Raw genomic sequence first — 12,983 nt, forward strand, 5'->3', positions numbered from 1 at the left:
GCCCACCATGCGCAAATTAAGTGGAAAATGTGTGGATGGTACCCAGGGTCTGAAGGAGAGGAGACTCTCCTCCAGGCCCTGGGTACCATATCACTGTTAAAAAAAGAATTAAAATAAAAAATCGTGATACTCTCCTTCCGGCGTCCTCCGCAGCGTTCCCGTATCTCAACGATGATCACGGCAAGTCCCGTTCCCAGTGATGCCTTGCGACAATGACCTGTGATGATGTAGCTGTCGCGTGATGCTGGGTCATTGTCGCAAGGCATTGCTGGTAACGGGACTTGCCGGGAGCATCGATGAGGCCTGGGAACGCAGCGGGGGACGCTGGAAGGTAAGACTATCACAATTTTTTATTTTATTTTTTAACATTTTATCTTTTACTATTGATGCTGCATAGGCATCCTCAATAGTAAAAAGTTGCTCACACTTGTCGAACACTATGTTTGACAAGTGTGACCAACCTGTCAATCAGTTTTCCAAGCGATGCTACAGATTGCTTGGAAAACGCTAGCATTCTGCAAGCTAATTGCGCTTGCAAAACGCTAGTTTTTCGTAGGAATTGCTTCCGGATTTCCTGCAGCAGGAAGTTGCGGAATTGCCCACCCATCTCTCCAAGTCACCTGGAAGCCTCCCAATGTATAGCAAAAACTCTCATCCATAGATTTGCTGAGCAAAACACACCCAGGCTTCCATCACAGGGCCACCCACCTCTGATACATACTGCCCATCAATCACATGACCAGTCGCGCTATATATATTTATATATAGTGTATATGTGTGTGTGTGTGTGTGTGTGTGTGTGTATATATATAATGTCCCATAAAACTGTCCCACTAGTTAACCCTTTGAGTGAACACTGTAAAAATAGAGAAGTGTGGGGGGGGGGGGGAACCATGCTTTTTCATCGTACCACCCAATAGAAAGTGGTATAAACGTGATGAAAAAGACCAAATAGAAATGGGATCTCTGAAAACGTCATCTTGTCCCGCAAAAAACAAGCTGCCATGCAGCTCAATCGGTGGAAAAGTAAGTTCTAGCTCTCAGAATAAAACAATACAAAAATAATTATATTTTCTATATAATATTTTTGTGTAAAAGCACCAAAACATAAAAAACAATATAAATGAGGTATCGCTGTAATCATACTGACCCGAAGAATAAAGCTGTTTTATCAATTTTACCACACACGGAGTGGCATAAAAAAAATCCTGAATTGATGGCTTTTGATCATTCTGTCTCCCAAAAATGTGAATAGAAAACGATCAAAAACTGTTGTGACTGAAAACTGTACCAATAAAACCATTAACTCGTCTCGCAGAAAACAAGACCTCGCATGACTCTGTGGGCCAAAATATGGAAAAATTATAGTTGCCTAAACATGGCATTGCAAAAATTTAGGTTTTGCAATAAGAAGCATCCTTTAGAGTGTGACAGCTGCCAAACATAAAAAAAAAATCAATATAAATCTGGCATCGCTGTAATCGCACCGACCCAAAGAATAGTCACCTAATCACTTATATTGCATGAGGAATGGAGTAAAAATAAATAAAACCAATTCTTGAACTGCTGTCTCTCCCCCTCCCCCCCATTCTGCCTTCTAAAGATCGCAGTAAGGCTCAGCATACATTTATCCTGCGCTCTACACCAGGGTGCATAAAAGAGCGATCCGCCACAGTTCTGTGCACTTTTGAAAAGGACAATGCTAATTAGAGGTCGGACAGTCCGGAGTAACTCTGCTGCTTTATGTAGTGAGTGGATCCTTCGGGGTTTCATCTGAATTGCGTCACTAGCGTAGAGCGCCGGATAAGTGTGATCCCAAACGACACAACTTGGGCACACAGCCTCACTCTGGTTTATGCGCATAAAAAACTTGGAACAATTGCAAAATTTTTTCCAGACTTCATTTTTTTTTTTTTTCACAAATAAACGCAAGTCATATCAAGTAACTTACTCTGTCGCCTCATTGGGGGACACAGAACCATGGGTGTTATGCTGCTGTCCACTAGGAGGCGACACTATGCATAATCTGAAAAAGATTAACTATGGCTCCTCCTCTGCAGTATACACCCCTGGACGGTGTCAGCCTTCTCCAGTTTTTGCGTAGTGTCGCAAGGAGGCACACCTGAAGATATATTTTTTTTTTTTTACGACAGAAACAGATGAAGAAAAGTGGGTCTTCAGCGAGACTCCCGGCATGGCTCCTTCCTCGGCCCCCTATTATGGGGTGCCCAGTTGAAGTGGAGATGGCTATTCCCCATGTTGCTCCTTCCCCAGTCCCTCAGGTACTGGCTCGAAGTCGAGACCCCCCCCCCCCTAATTCCCCAACCCCTCTGGGGTCTGGGTTGAGGTCGAGGCGATGGTGAAGGCCCCTGATGGTGACAGACGTACCCTCCTTAATCCCCCTCTGGGGGCATTAAGTTGAGACACCTCAGGTAGGGCCTATATAAGGCAGCATTCTACAGCTTAAACAGCCGGGGACTCCAGCCCCGCTGCGGGTTCCTGTGGGGGCCGGGGGAGAGTGCAGGCAGACATGGCTCATTCAGAGACAGGGCTCCCTGCGCCCCTGTCTCTGCGGCAGCATCGGCTCCATAGCGCCTCAGGGGGACCCCTCATACGGACACCGCTATCGCTACTGGCCCCACCACTGTTCTGTCTCTCAATCCAGGGGGGTCTGGTTCAGATCCACCCCCCGGGCATCAGGACTCTAATTTAGACCGTGGCTTTGGACTAGCTGAAGCCGCCGCCCCCCGGATGACGAATATGACACTCTATAGCGTCATAGAAGGGGCGGATCGAGGCAGAAAGGGAGCGTTTTTACATAGCCCTGCGCGCAGTGGCATAGCGTGGGGGGGGTGGTCCGCCCCAGGCGGCATGTGTGTGGGGGCGGCGCGGCAGCAGCAGCAATTCGTCTCCTCTGTGGGAGATGCGCGGAGGCACGGTGCAGCTACTGAGATCACTGGAGACATTCTGACTAGAGCAGCGGATCAAGTGCACTGTCCTGTAATCGATTGCCAAGCGCCTGGAGCTGCCAGCCTGTATTTATTGGCCGTGTGTCTGGGGAGGCTGCTGCTGCCTGCTTCATCCGTTTCTCTGGGTTTGACTAGCTGTCCCTGGCTAACCCCTGCCTGGCTCTGTGCAGATCATGGAGGAAGTGGGAGCTGGATTACGCTCAGCTGCAGCACAACTGCCCTAGTGCCCAAAGCAGCTGTAGAGCACCAGAGGCGGCAGCAGCCACGTCCCCAGGGATGGCAGTGTTGCCCTGCTAAGGTAATGGCAGCCGTGCGCTCCGTGCTGCTGCAGGTGACGGAGGGGGGCACAAACTTGTTATTGTCTGGCACTGTGTCCCTGCACTTCTGACTTGTTGATTGCAGGAGGAGGGGAGGGAGCCGTCACCCTGCCTGTCACGGCGCCGTCACCCTGCCTGTCACGGCGCCGTCACCCTGCCTGTCACGGCGCCGTCACCGCACTGTCACTCTACCCCTGCCTGTCATCCTGGCTGTCACCCTGCCTGCACTGCATTGTCACCCTACCTGTCATAGCATTGTCACCCTGCCCCTGGCTCTTATAGTGCTGTCACCCTGCCTGGACTCATGGTTGTTATACCTGTCTGCTGCTTCTCTCCCTCCCTTCCTGACCTCCTTGTCTTGCCTATCTGCATGTCACCCCACTGTCCAAATGCTTATCCTGCCTTATCTGCCTGTCACTCTTCTGTCCACCTGCTGATTTTTTTTTTTTTTTCTGCTACCTCCTTCTCTGCTTTTCACTGTAGCTGTTACCTGTCCTGTCTGTCATCCTGCTGTGCACCTGTTTATCCTGATTCTGCTGCCAGCCCTACTACTTTTCATCCAACCAATTACCAGTGCCTACCCTGTCTATCCTCCTGCCTGCTTGTTCTGACTGCCAGTCACTCTGCTGTTCACTTCTTATCTTTGTTCTGTTATTTCTACTTTTACAATGTCAGTGCGCAGCATATCTGCCTGTTTGTCTGTCACTGGTGTCTGTCTGCCTGTTACTTGTACCTGTTTTTTTTTTTTTTTTTTTTTTTTTTTATTCTGCTACCTGCTTTTCTACATTTCACTGGTGCCTGAGCCTTTTCTGCTTGCTGTCCATCTGACAATCCTGCTTATTTTGCTGCTCGTCCTTCTACTTTTCATCTTGCCTGTCACCAATGCCTGCTCCCCCATTGCCTGCCCCTATGTTAAGCTACACATGTGTACATCTGATGTTATATGCAGCCATTGTCAGTCAGTGACTGTAATAATGCTTCAGCAGACATGAAGGTAGAGAGGGGGGAGTCTGTGTGTCTGAAATGTTGAGGTGCATAAACTTACTGGTGATGTATCTAGATCACAATCAGTCTTGACCACCATTTTTTTTTTTTTTTTCTCACACAATAAGGGCTTGTTCAGACAGGCGTATAATTGGGCAGTGTGCTGTCTGTGTGCGCCATGGACCATACATGGGCTCCTCGGATGCTTCCGGATTATCAACAACCAAAGGGGCGGCAAATTTTTCGACCGCCCCGGGCGCCACAAACAGTTGCTACGCCACTGCCTGCGCCCCCTTCTCCTCAGCGTCCCTGTGGCCATCTTTGTATGCAAGCCATCTCTGTCAGGATGCCCACAGCAACGTCAGCAGTCTCCGGGGGGGCACAGGACTGTGATTTGTCGGCGCTGGACCTAGGGGCATACTGGTGGGGTAAGATCACAGCTGGGTTCTCTTTACTCAGCTGTGAATCCATATTACCTATAAGGCTCTCCTATAGGTTTCCTCTGCGTAGCACCCCTGTACGGTCCCTGATAGTCAGCCTCTGTGCACTATGCCGGGCTCAAGAAAGAGAACCAGACAGGACTGTTTTTATGCATTCTGCACAGCCTGCAAAACCACCCTCCCCAGTGGGAGCACGTACTCGCATTGCCGGGATTGCATCCAAAACGCTGGGTCAGAAACCCAGGAAGCCTCTACCAATGCTCCAGCGTCTGCTACCACGCCGGAATGGGCTACTCAGATGTCGCAGTCTATGACACAGTCCATAGATAACCTAACCTCCACACTGCTGCAGGCTCTGCAGGGTCATGTCTCGGCTGTGAACGTTACCCAGCAAAAGGACAGCTTGTCTCGGGAACATGCCGTTTCCGACACACAGACGAAAGCGGACCCACAGGTCATGGTCATCTGCGTCATCCCATAGCACACGGTCATCTCCTTCCAGGGAGAGACACCATGATTCCAGGTCACCTAGACCGTCCCCTAGCAGAGACAGACAACGCAGATCCCCACAGCGATCCCCGACCACAGGAGACCTCCACCCCAGTTCGCCCACCAGGGAACGCCTTAGTGACACGCAGGATTCGGAAGGCATCTGTGACTCAGACTCAGACAACGAAACGGAGAGGTCTGCAGTACCTTGTCCCCCTAGCAATACAGTGCTAGTTGAGGACATAGTCTCTTCCATCCATCGGGTGCTGGAAATCTGATCCAACCCCGGAAGTCCCAGAACACAAGATTTCCTTTGAAAGTGTCCTAAAACCACCTAAGGTCTTCCCTAATCACCCGGAGTTTCAGACGATACTTACTAAGCGGTTTTCCCAGCCTGAGAAGAAATTTGCCAATCGCAGATATTTGGAAGCGAGGTACCCCTTCCCACAGAAGGACACCAAGGGGTGGACAGATCCACCCGAAGAGGACCCCCCAGTCTCTAGGCTAGCAGCACAGACCCTACTCTCACTACCGGATAGCTCAACCCTCTGGGACACAGCAGACCGGCAGGTAGAACGCATGGCTCGTTCAGTTTTTGAAGCGGCAGGGGCCTCTGGCTCCCCTGTTCGCTTCAGTCTGGGCGGCCAAAGCCATTCTGGCCTGGGACAAAACATTGCAAGATGGTCTTCAAGCTTCAAATCCCGGGCTTTCGGACCATGCGGTTCAAATAGCAGAGGTAGCAGATTACATGCTTCATGCAGCCCTGGACTCTGCAAGACGGGTAGCAGGGATAGCAGCAAACGCTATCACGATATGGCGTATCCTCTGGCTCAAAAAAGTCCCTCGCGCATCTCCCGTACCTTAGTGGATGTCTTTTTGGTGAAAAGTTGGACACAATGATATCCAACGCCACTGGGGGTAAGAGTACCTCTCTCCCTTAGCTGAGACCTAAACGCACGTTTAAACGGCGGAACCAAACACTATTCCGGTCCTTTCGGAATTCTTCGAGCTGGTCCGTCTCGCGCCCAGCACAAAATCGTAACCGCTCTCCACGCAGGGACAACCCACGAGCGGCGCAGAGGCCGGATAGGACCTGGCAGTCTAAAGCAGGCCAAGCGAAACCCAAGGGAGGAAAACCGCAGAACTTCGCTTCATCATGACTCACGAACTCCAGAAGACACCCCACCAGTAGGCGGGTGACTTCTACTCTTTCAGGAAGTCTGGCTGCCTATTACAGAAGACAGGTGGGTCAGGGAAATAGTGTCTTCCGGATACAAGATAGAGTTCACTTCCAGTCCACCGAACCGGTTCTTCCACTTTGTTCCACCAAAACCACCAGACAAGGCTCGTACCTTCCACCAAGCGGTCTCCTCTCTCCTTCAAGCAGGAGTCGTAGTAACGGTTCCAGTGAACGAACGCTTCCGGGGGTTCTACTCCAATCTATTCATAGTCCCCAAAAAAGGAGGCAGCGTCCGGCCCATACTAGACCTAAAATAGCTCAACAAATATGTACAGGTCCGTCATTTTCGCATGGAGTCCCTTCGGTCCATCATTGCGTCCATGGTGCAGGGAGAATATCTCGCCTCCATAGAAATACAAGACGCATACCTGCACATACCAATTGCTTCCGCCCATCAACGGTTTCTCAGGTTCGCGATCAACCAGGACCACTACCAGTTCGTGACTCTCGCGTTCGGCCATGCCACGGCTCCAAGAACGTTTACCAAGATCATGGGCGTTCTACACTCCAGAGGTATGACAGGTTGGGGTGCGGTGCACCTACATCACAGGGCACAAGGCAAGTGGTCACCAATCGAAGCGACCTTGCCCATCAATATCCTGGAAATTCGGGCCATCTTCCTGGCACTGAGAGCCTTTCATCACTTGCTGGCAGCCTCTCACATCAGGATACAGTCGGACAATGCCACGGCGGTAGCATATGTGAATCACCAAGGCGGGACCCGCAGTACCCAGGCGATGAGAGAAGTGGCACATATCCTCCACTGGGCGGAAGACACGAGGTCGGTACTCTCTGCAGTCCACATTCTGGGTGTGGACAACTGGGAAGCAGACTTCTTCAGCAGACAAGGAATGGACTCGGGGTGTGGTCTCTCCATCCCGAAATATTTCACCAGATCTGCCATCGCTGGGGGACTCCGGACGTGGACCTAATGGCATCCCATCTCAATGCCAAGGTCTCCAATTTCATGGCCAGGACACGCGACCCGCGGTCACTCTGAGCGGATGCCCTGGTTCAGGACTGGACCCAGTTCCAGCTTCTGTACATTTTTCCACCCCCTCCCCCTGATCTCCAGAGTCGTGAGGAAGATCAAACAAGAGGGAGTTCCAACCATCCTGATCGCGCCGGACTGGCCCAGACGTTCATGGTATGCCGACATCGTACAACTTACAGCAGACGCCCCTGGCGTCTTCCCGACCGTCCCGATCTTCTGTCACAAGGCCCGTTCTTCCACCAGAACTAGGGCCCTCAATTTGACGGCGTGGCCCTTGAAACCTGGGTTTTAACCCAGGCAGGACTTTCACCGGATGTCATTAACACCATGATCAGGGCAAGGAAGCCAGCCTCCGCCAAGATTTATTACTGTACCTGGAGAACTTTCTTTACCTGGTGCGAATCTTGTGGACAGATCCCACTCCCTTATTCCCTCCCGAAGGTACTCAGTTTTCTTCAATCAGGCCTGGACGCCAGGCTATCCCTAGGCTCACTTAAGAGCAAGGTGTCAGCGCTTTCAGTGCTTTTCCAAAGGCATATTGCTAACAAGCCGCAAGTAAGGACCTTTCTCCAGGGAGTTTCCCGATTAGCTCCCCCCTACAGGCGTCCACTGGAAACGTGAGACCTCAACCTGGTCCTGACAGCATTGCAGGTACCACCTTTCGAACCCCTTAAGGAAGTCCCACTCCTCATTCTGTCACAGAAAGTGTTTTTTTTTTTTTTTTTCTGTTGGCAATCACCTCGCTGCGCAGGGTGTCTGAATTGTCAGCGCTCTCATGCAGAAGAAGAAAGACGCGCACTCTTGCTGTGGAGATAGGTGCTGACTGTACGTGGAGGGTCCACAAACAATAGTCAGTAGATAAACAGTCGCACTCAAGTGTGCATTAATCTTGCCAAAAAATCTTGAAGATTTTGTGACATTTTTGGATTTTTATTTCAAATACATCAAATAGTGTAACACTGCAGACAAAAGAAATATCCAAAATGTGGGTATATTATCGTAATCCAGGATATGAGTATACTATGGTTACGTTTCGACCTACTAAGAGGCCTTTCTCAAACCATACTCAAGTAGTGTCAAGGAAAAGATTAATTAGAGCATTTTCAGAAGTCCCAAACAGGGGCTGATGGCATGGGAGCAGGTCCAGGCGTTACACTATTTGATGTATTTGAAATAAAATAAAAATCCAAAAATTTCACAATCTTCAAGATTTTTTGGCAAGATTAATCCACACTTGAGTGCGTCTGTTTATCTACTGACTAGCGCTCTCATGCAGACGGCCTTTCCTAGCCTTTCACCAGGACAAGGTGGTTCTCCATACAGTACCATCCTTCCTTCCGAAGTTGGTGTCCAACTTCCAACTCAATGAGGACATTTCACTGCCATCCCTTTGCCTGGTTCCAGTTCATAGAGTGGAGAAGGCTCTGCATACGCTTGACCTTGTCAGGGCATTGCGTATATACGTGTCTAGGACTGCACCTTTCCGGAAGTCTGATTCCCTTTTCCTTCTTCCGGAAGGCGTTTGCAAGGGTCTGCTGGCTTCCAAAGCTACCCTTGCCAGGTGGATCAAGTCCACCATACAAGAGGCTTACCACCTTAACAATTCTCCTCTTCCGGCCGATATCACGGCACACTCTACGCGGGCAGTAAGGGCCTCCTAGGCCATTCGGCACAACAAGTGTGCAAGGCGACCACTTGGACTAGCCTACACACGTTTACGAAATACTACAGTGTTCATACCCAGTCCTCAGCGGATGCAAGCCTGGGTAGACGGGTTCTGCAGGCGGCAGTGCCACAAGTTTAGGGACCTGCTAGCCAGGGCTGTGGAGTCGGAGTTAGTTTTGGTTGGAGTCGGTAGAAATGTACCGACTCCGACTCCAGCTTTAAAAAAAAAAATGTATTAATATTTCATAATTGAACTTTCATATGAATTTTATAAATGTTACTCAAATATATATGTTCTACCAAACTATGAACAACAGTGATGAGCAGTTCTGCTGGAGATAGACATTTCTTACTTCTTGTGTGTCACTGTTCTCCACTGCCCTTATCTAATCTTATACTTGGTTAACCTCATGCTGCCCCAACCCCCCTACTTACAATGTATGAAACTGAAAGTGAAAATGTGTTGCAAATTCTTAGTAGTAAAGCTCCTCCTCTAGACTAGATCATACTAGGTGTGCGTCTTCCAAGCATCTTACAGCTGCCTGCTACTCAGAAGAGGAAGACTGTAAGAAGTATTATCCTTTCAACAAACTTTGCATCAGTTAACTGTGAGTACATGAGGAATAATAACAGTATTACTGACCACTATATCAGTTGTACGACCTGGCAATAATTTTGTACAATTGTTTTTAGGAAAAACAATTGTCATTTGGATTGTGAATGCAGAATTAAAAACCTGAGAATGTCAAAGAAGCATCACATTAAATCAGCTGTCTTTGAACATTTCACCATCACTCAAGATAGAAAACATTATGTCTGTCAGTGTATGACAAATGATCCAGACGAAAACAAATGCTGTGAAGCCAAGATGAGTGCATATTCAGGCAAAGATAAAAATGCTCCTACCAGAGCTTCTAATCTAAAGAGACATTTACAGCGCTTTCATCCAGAAGTACTGAAAGCAGTGGATGAGAAAGACTACATCCAAACCAATGAACCAGTGCCCAGCTCTTCCAGCCAAACAAAGGAGCAGAGAACTTTGCAGCCATCAGTTGCAAGATATTTTGTCAGTGACAAAGTTTACTGTGGCAATGACAGTAGATACATTTAAAAAACAGATCATAGAGCTTGTTGTAAAGGATAGTGTGCCTATTTCATTATTTTCACGACCAGCTTTTATGTGTCTGAATGGGGAAATGGCCCGCAAGCTTGGTGTTTCTCTGGAGAGAGAGAGTATTAGAAAATTAGTAATCGAAGAAGCTTTTAAACAAAAGGAAGAACTTAAAAAAACTCTCAAGGGACGCTTTCTGTTAAAATGGATGCCTGCACACGTCACAGAGTGAACTATTTTGCCATCAATGTCCGATTTGTTTGTGATAAAAATGAAATAGTTACCAAGACATTGGCAGTAAAAGACACCAAAACTCATCACACCAGTGAGTTTCTCCAGGTCTTGGTGGAAAAGGTTCTGCAAGACTATGAACTTAAAAAAGAGCAAGTTCTTTCTGTCGTAACTGACAATGCTTCAAATATGATAAGTACTATTAAGCTAATGAATGAGAGTAATGATTGTGACCAGCAGCTAGAAGAACATTCTGGGTCCACAGACACAGAAATGTTTGAAATAGAGGAACACAGTATTGTAACTGAGGAGCAAACTGAAGTTGCTTCAGATGAACAGCAACATGATAGTTTAGATGATCTTGTTGAAACTGTGTCAATATGTTCTTTCATTCATCACATGCGCTGTGTTGTGCATACGCTACAGCTGGCTATAAGAGACAGTCTGCAAGAAGGACATGCTGCTGCACTGATTGGCAAGGTGAGAAAATTGGCTACTGTTGCCAGAACCCCTAAAGTTGACTCAATTTTGAAGAGACGTGCTGGAAAAGGGGCAATTATTGATCAAGCCACACGATGGGGCAGTACTTACTTAATGATTCAGCGCTTGGTTGAACTGAAAACCTTTCTTGTAGACATGGCTAACCCTCAACTGACGCTAAATGAAAGTCAGTGGAATCAGGTGACTGAGCTGGAAAAATTGCTAGAGCACCCATTTACAGTGACTAAAAAATTACAAGCAGAGGACTTAACTCCAGGTATTTTCTTAAAGGAGTGGAAGAACCTGATGTTTTGCCTGTCCCAAAGAGGAGGGTTAATTGCAAGTGGCATTGCTACATCAATGAAACGCAGAGAGGAGCTACTATTACAAAATAACATTCTTTTGGCAGCTGTTTATGTAGACCCAATGCATCGGATTCTTCTAGATGATCAACAGCTAAGTAAAGGAAAAGAAGCTCTGTTTGAAATAGCAGTAAGGATGAAAGGGTTGCAGAACAGTCAGGAGGAACAAGAAGAATTTGGTCGTCCTGCCACATCTTCACCCTCATCATCAACTGATGAAGAATTTAATTTCGAAAAATATTTGGATCACAAGGACCGTGCAAAGCGTTCCCGCATAGAAGAGTCATCCCCATCAAGGAACACAGCCAGTACATTTCAGCAGAATTTTTCATGTGCACTAAAAGAAATTGAGAAATTTGACCGTTCATCAAAAATAACAGTGCAACAAGCGATTCCTCTGTATCCTGACATTGTCAGAGATGTTGCCCGAGTGGCTACTGCTTTGCCACCAACACAAGTTAGTGTAGAGAGGTTGTTCTCTGCTCTCAAAATAATTAGATCAGATTTGAGGGCATCCATAAAGGAGGATCTGACAGAGGCAATACTTTTTCTGAGGACAAATTTATAGATTTCTTCTTATTAACTGCATAAAAGTGTTTATTGCATATTTACTTACAGTTTAGAAAAGTTTATAAAAGTTATTTGCTATATTCTAATTGTATTCTAATAAATGTAGTTTTTGCTCTAAGTGGTCTGATTACTAAATTTGTTGTTATGAATTGGCCATTTATGAAGGAGCCGGAGTCGGAGCCTGATAAAATCCAGGAGTCGGAGTCGCAACTGTGGCTTACCGACTCCACAGCCCTGCTGCTAGCACAATATTCGTCCATTGCTTCCCACCCAGGGACTGCTTTGGGACGTCCCATGGTTCTGTGTCCCCCAATGAGGCGACAGAGTAAAGGAGATTTTTGTGTACTCGCCGTAAAATCTTTCTCTTGGCCTCTAATTGGGGGGACACAGCTCCAACCCTGTTGCCCTTACGGGCCGTTGTTTACGGTTGAGTTCTCATATTGTTCTTTGAGCTCGTACATAGTAGCCTTCTTACAGGCTTGGTTTTGTTGTTTGTTACGTTCCTCCTAATGCTTTTGCACAAAACTGGAGAAGGCTGACGCCGTCCAGGGGTGTATCCTGCAGAGGAGGAGCCATAGTTAATCTTTTTCAGATTATGCATAGTGTCGCCTCCTAGTGGACAGCAGCATAACACCCATGGTTCTATGTCCCCCAATTAGAGGCTAAGAAAGAGATTTTACGGTGAGTACACAAAAATCTCCTTTTTACCACTATTATGAGGTACAATATGTCACGAGAAAACATTTTAAAATCTGTGGAATCCGCTTAAGCGTTCCAGAGTTATTGCCACATAACATGACTGTGGTCAGAATTCTAAAATTTGGCCTGGTCATAAACATGTTGGGTTGTATTTATTTCTTCCAAAGCCATCAGGAATTTTTATTTCTCCGTCCATGTTACCATATGAGAGCTTGTTTTTTTGCAGGACAAGTTGTGTTTGAATGGCAACTTTCATTTTCTCACTCACTGGTATTTGGGGAAAAATTTCCAATTGTGTTGAAATTGCACGAAACAATTCCAAATTTTCACAATGTTCACTACATGGTAAAACTGACCTGCCAGTATGATTCTCCAGGTCATTACGGTTTTGCGGCTCTAAAACAATTCATAACTGTGGTGGTCTTTTTTTTT

General features: G+C 47.3%; 1 protein-coding gene across 4 annotated transcripts in view; it reads left to right on the forward strand.

Moving 5' to 3' along the window:
• MEAF6 (MYST/Esa1 associated factor 6) overlaps nucleotides 1-12,983 on the forward strand; it is a 51,235-nt gene that overhangs the window by 13,674 nt on the left and 24,578 nt on the right. The window lies entirely within an intron of this gene.

The sequence above is a fragment of the Dendrobates tinctorius genome, unplaced genomic scaffold (genome assembly GCF_039654945.1).
Source record: "Dendrobates tinctorius isolate UK_male_01 unplaced genomic scaffold, ASM3965494v1 ptg000015l, whole genome shotgun sequence".
NCBI classification, from domain to species: Eukaryota; Metazoa; Chordata; class Amphibia; order Anura; family Dendrobatidae; genus Dendrobates; species Dendrobates tinctorius.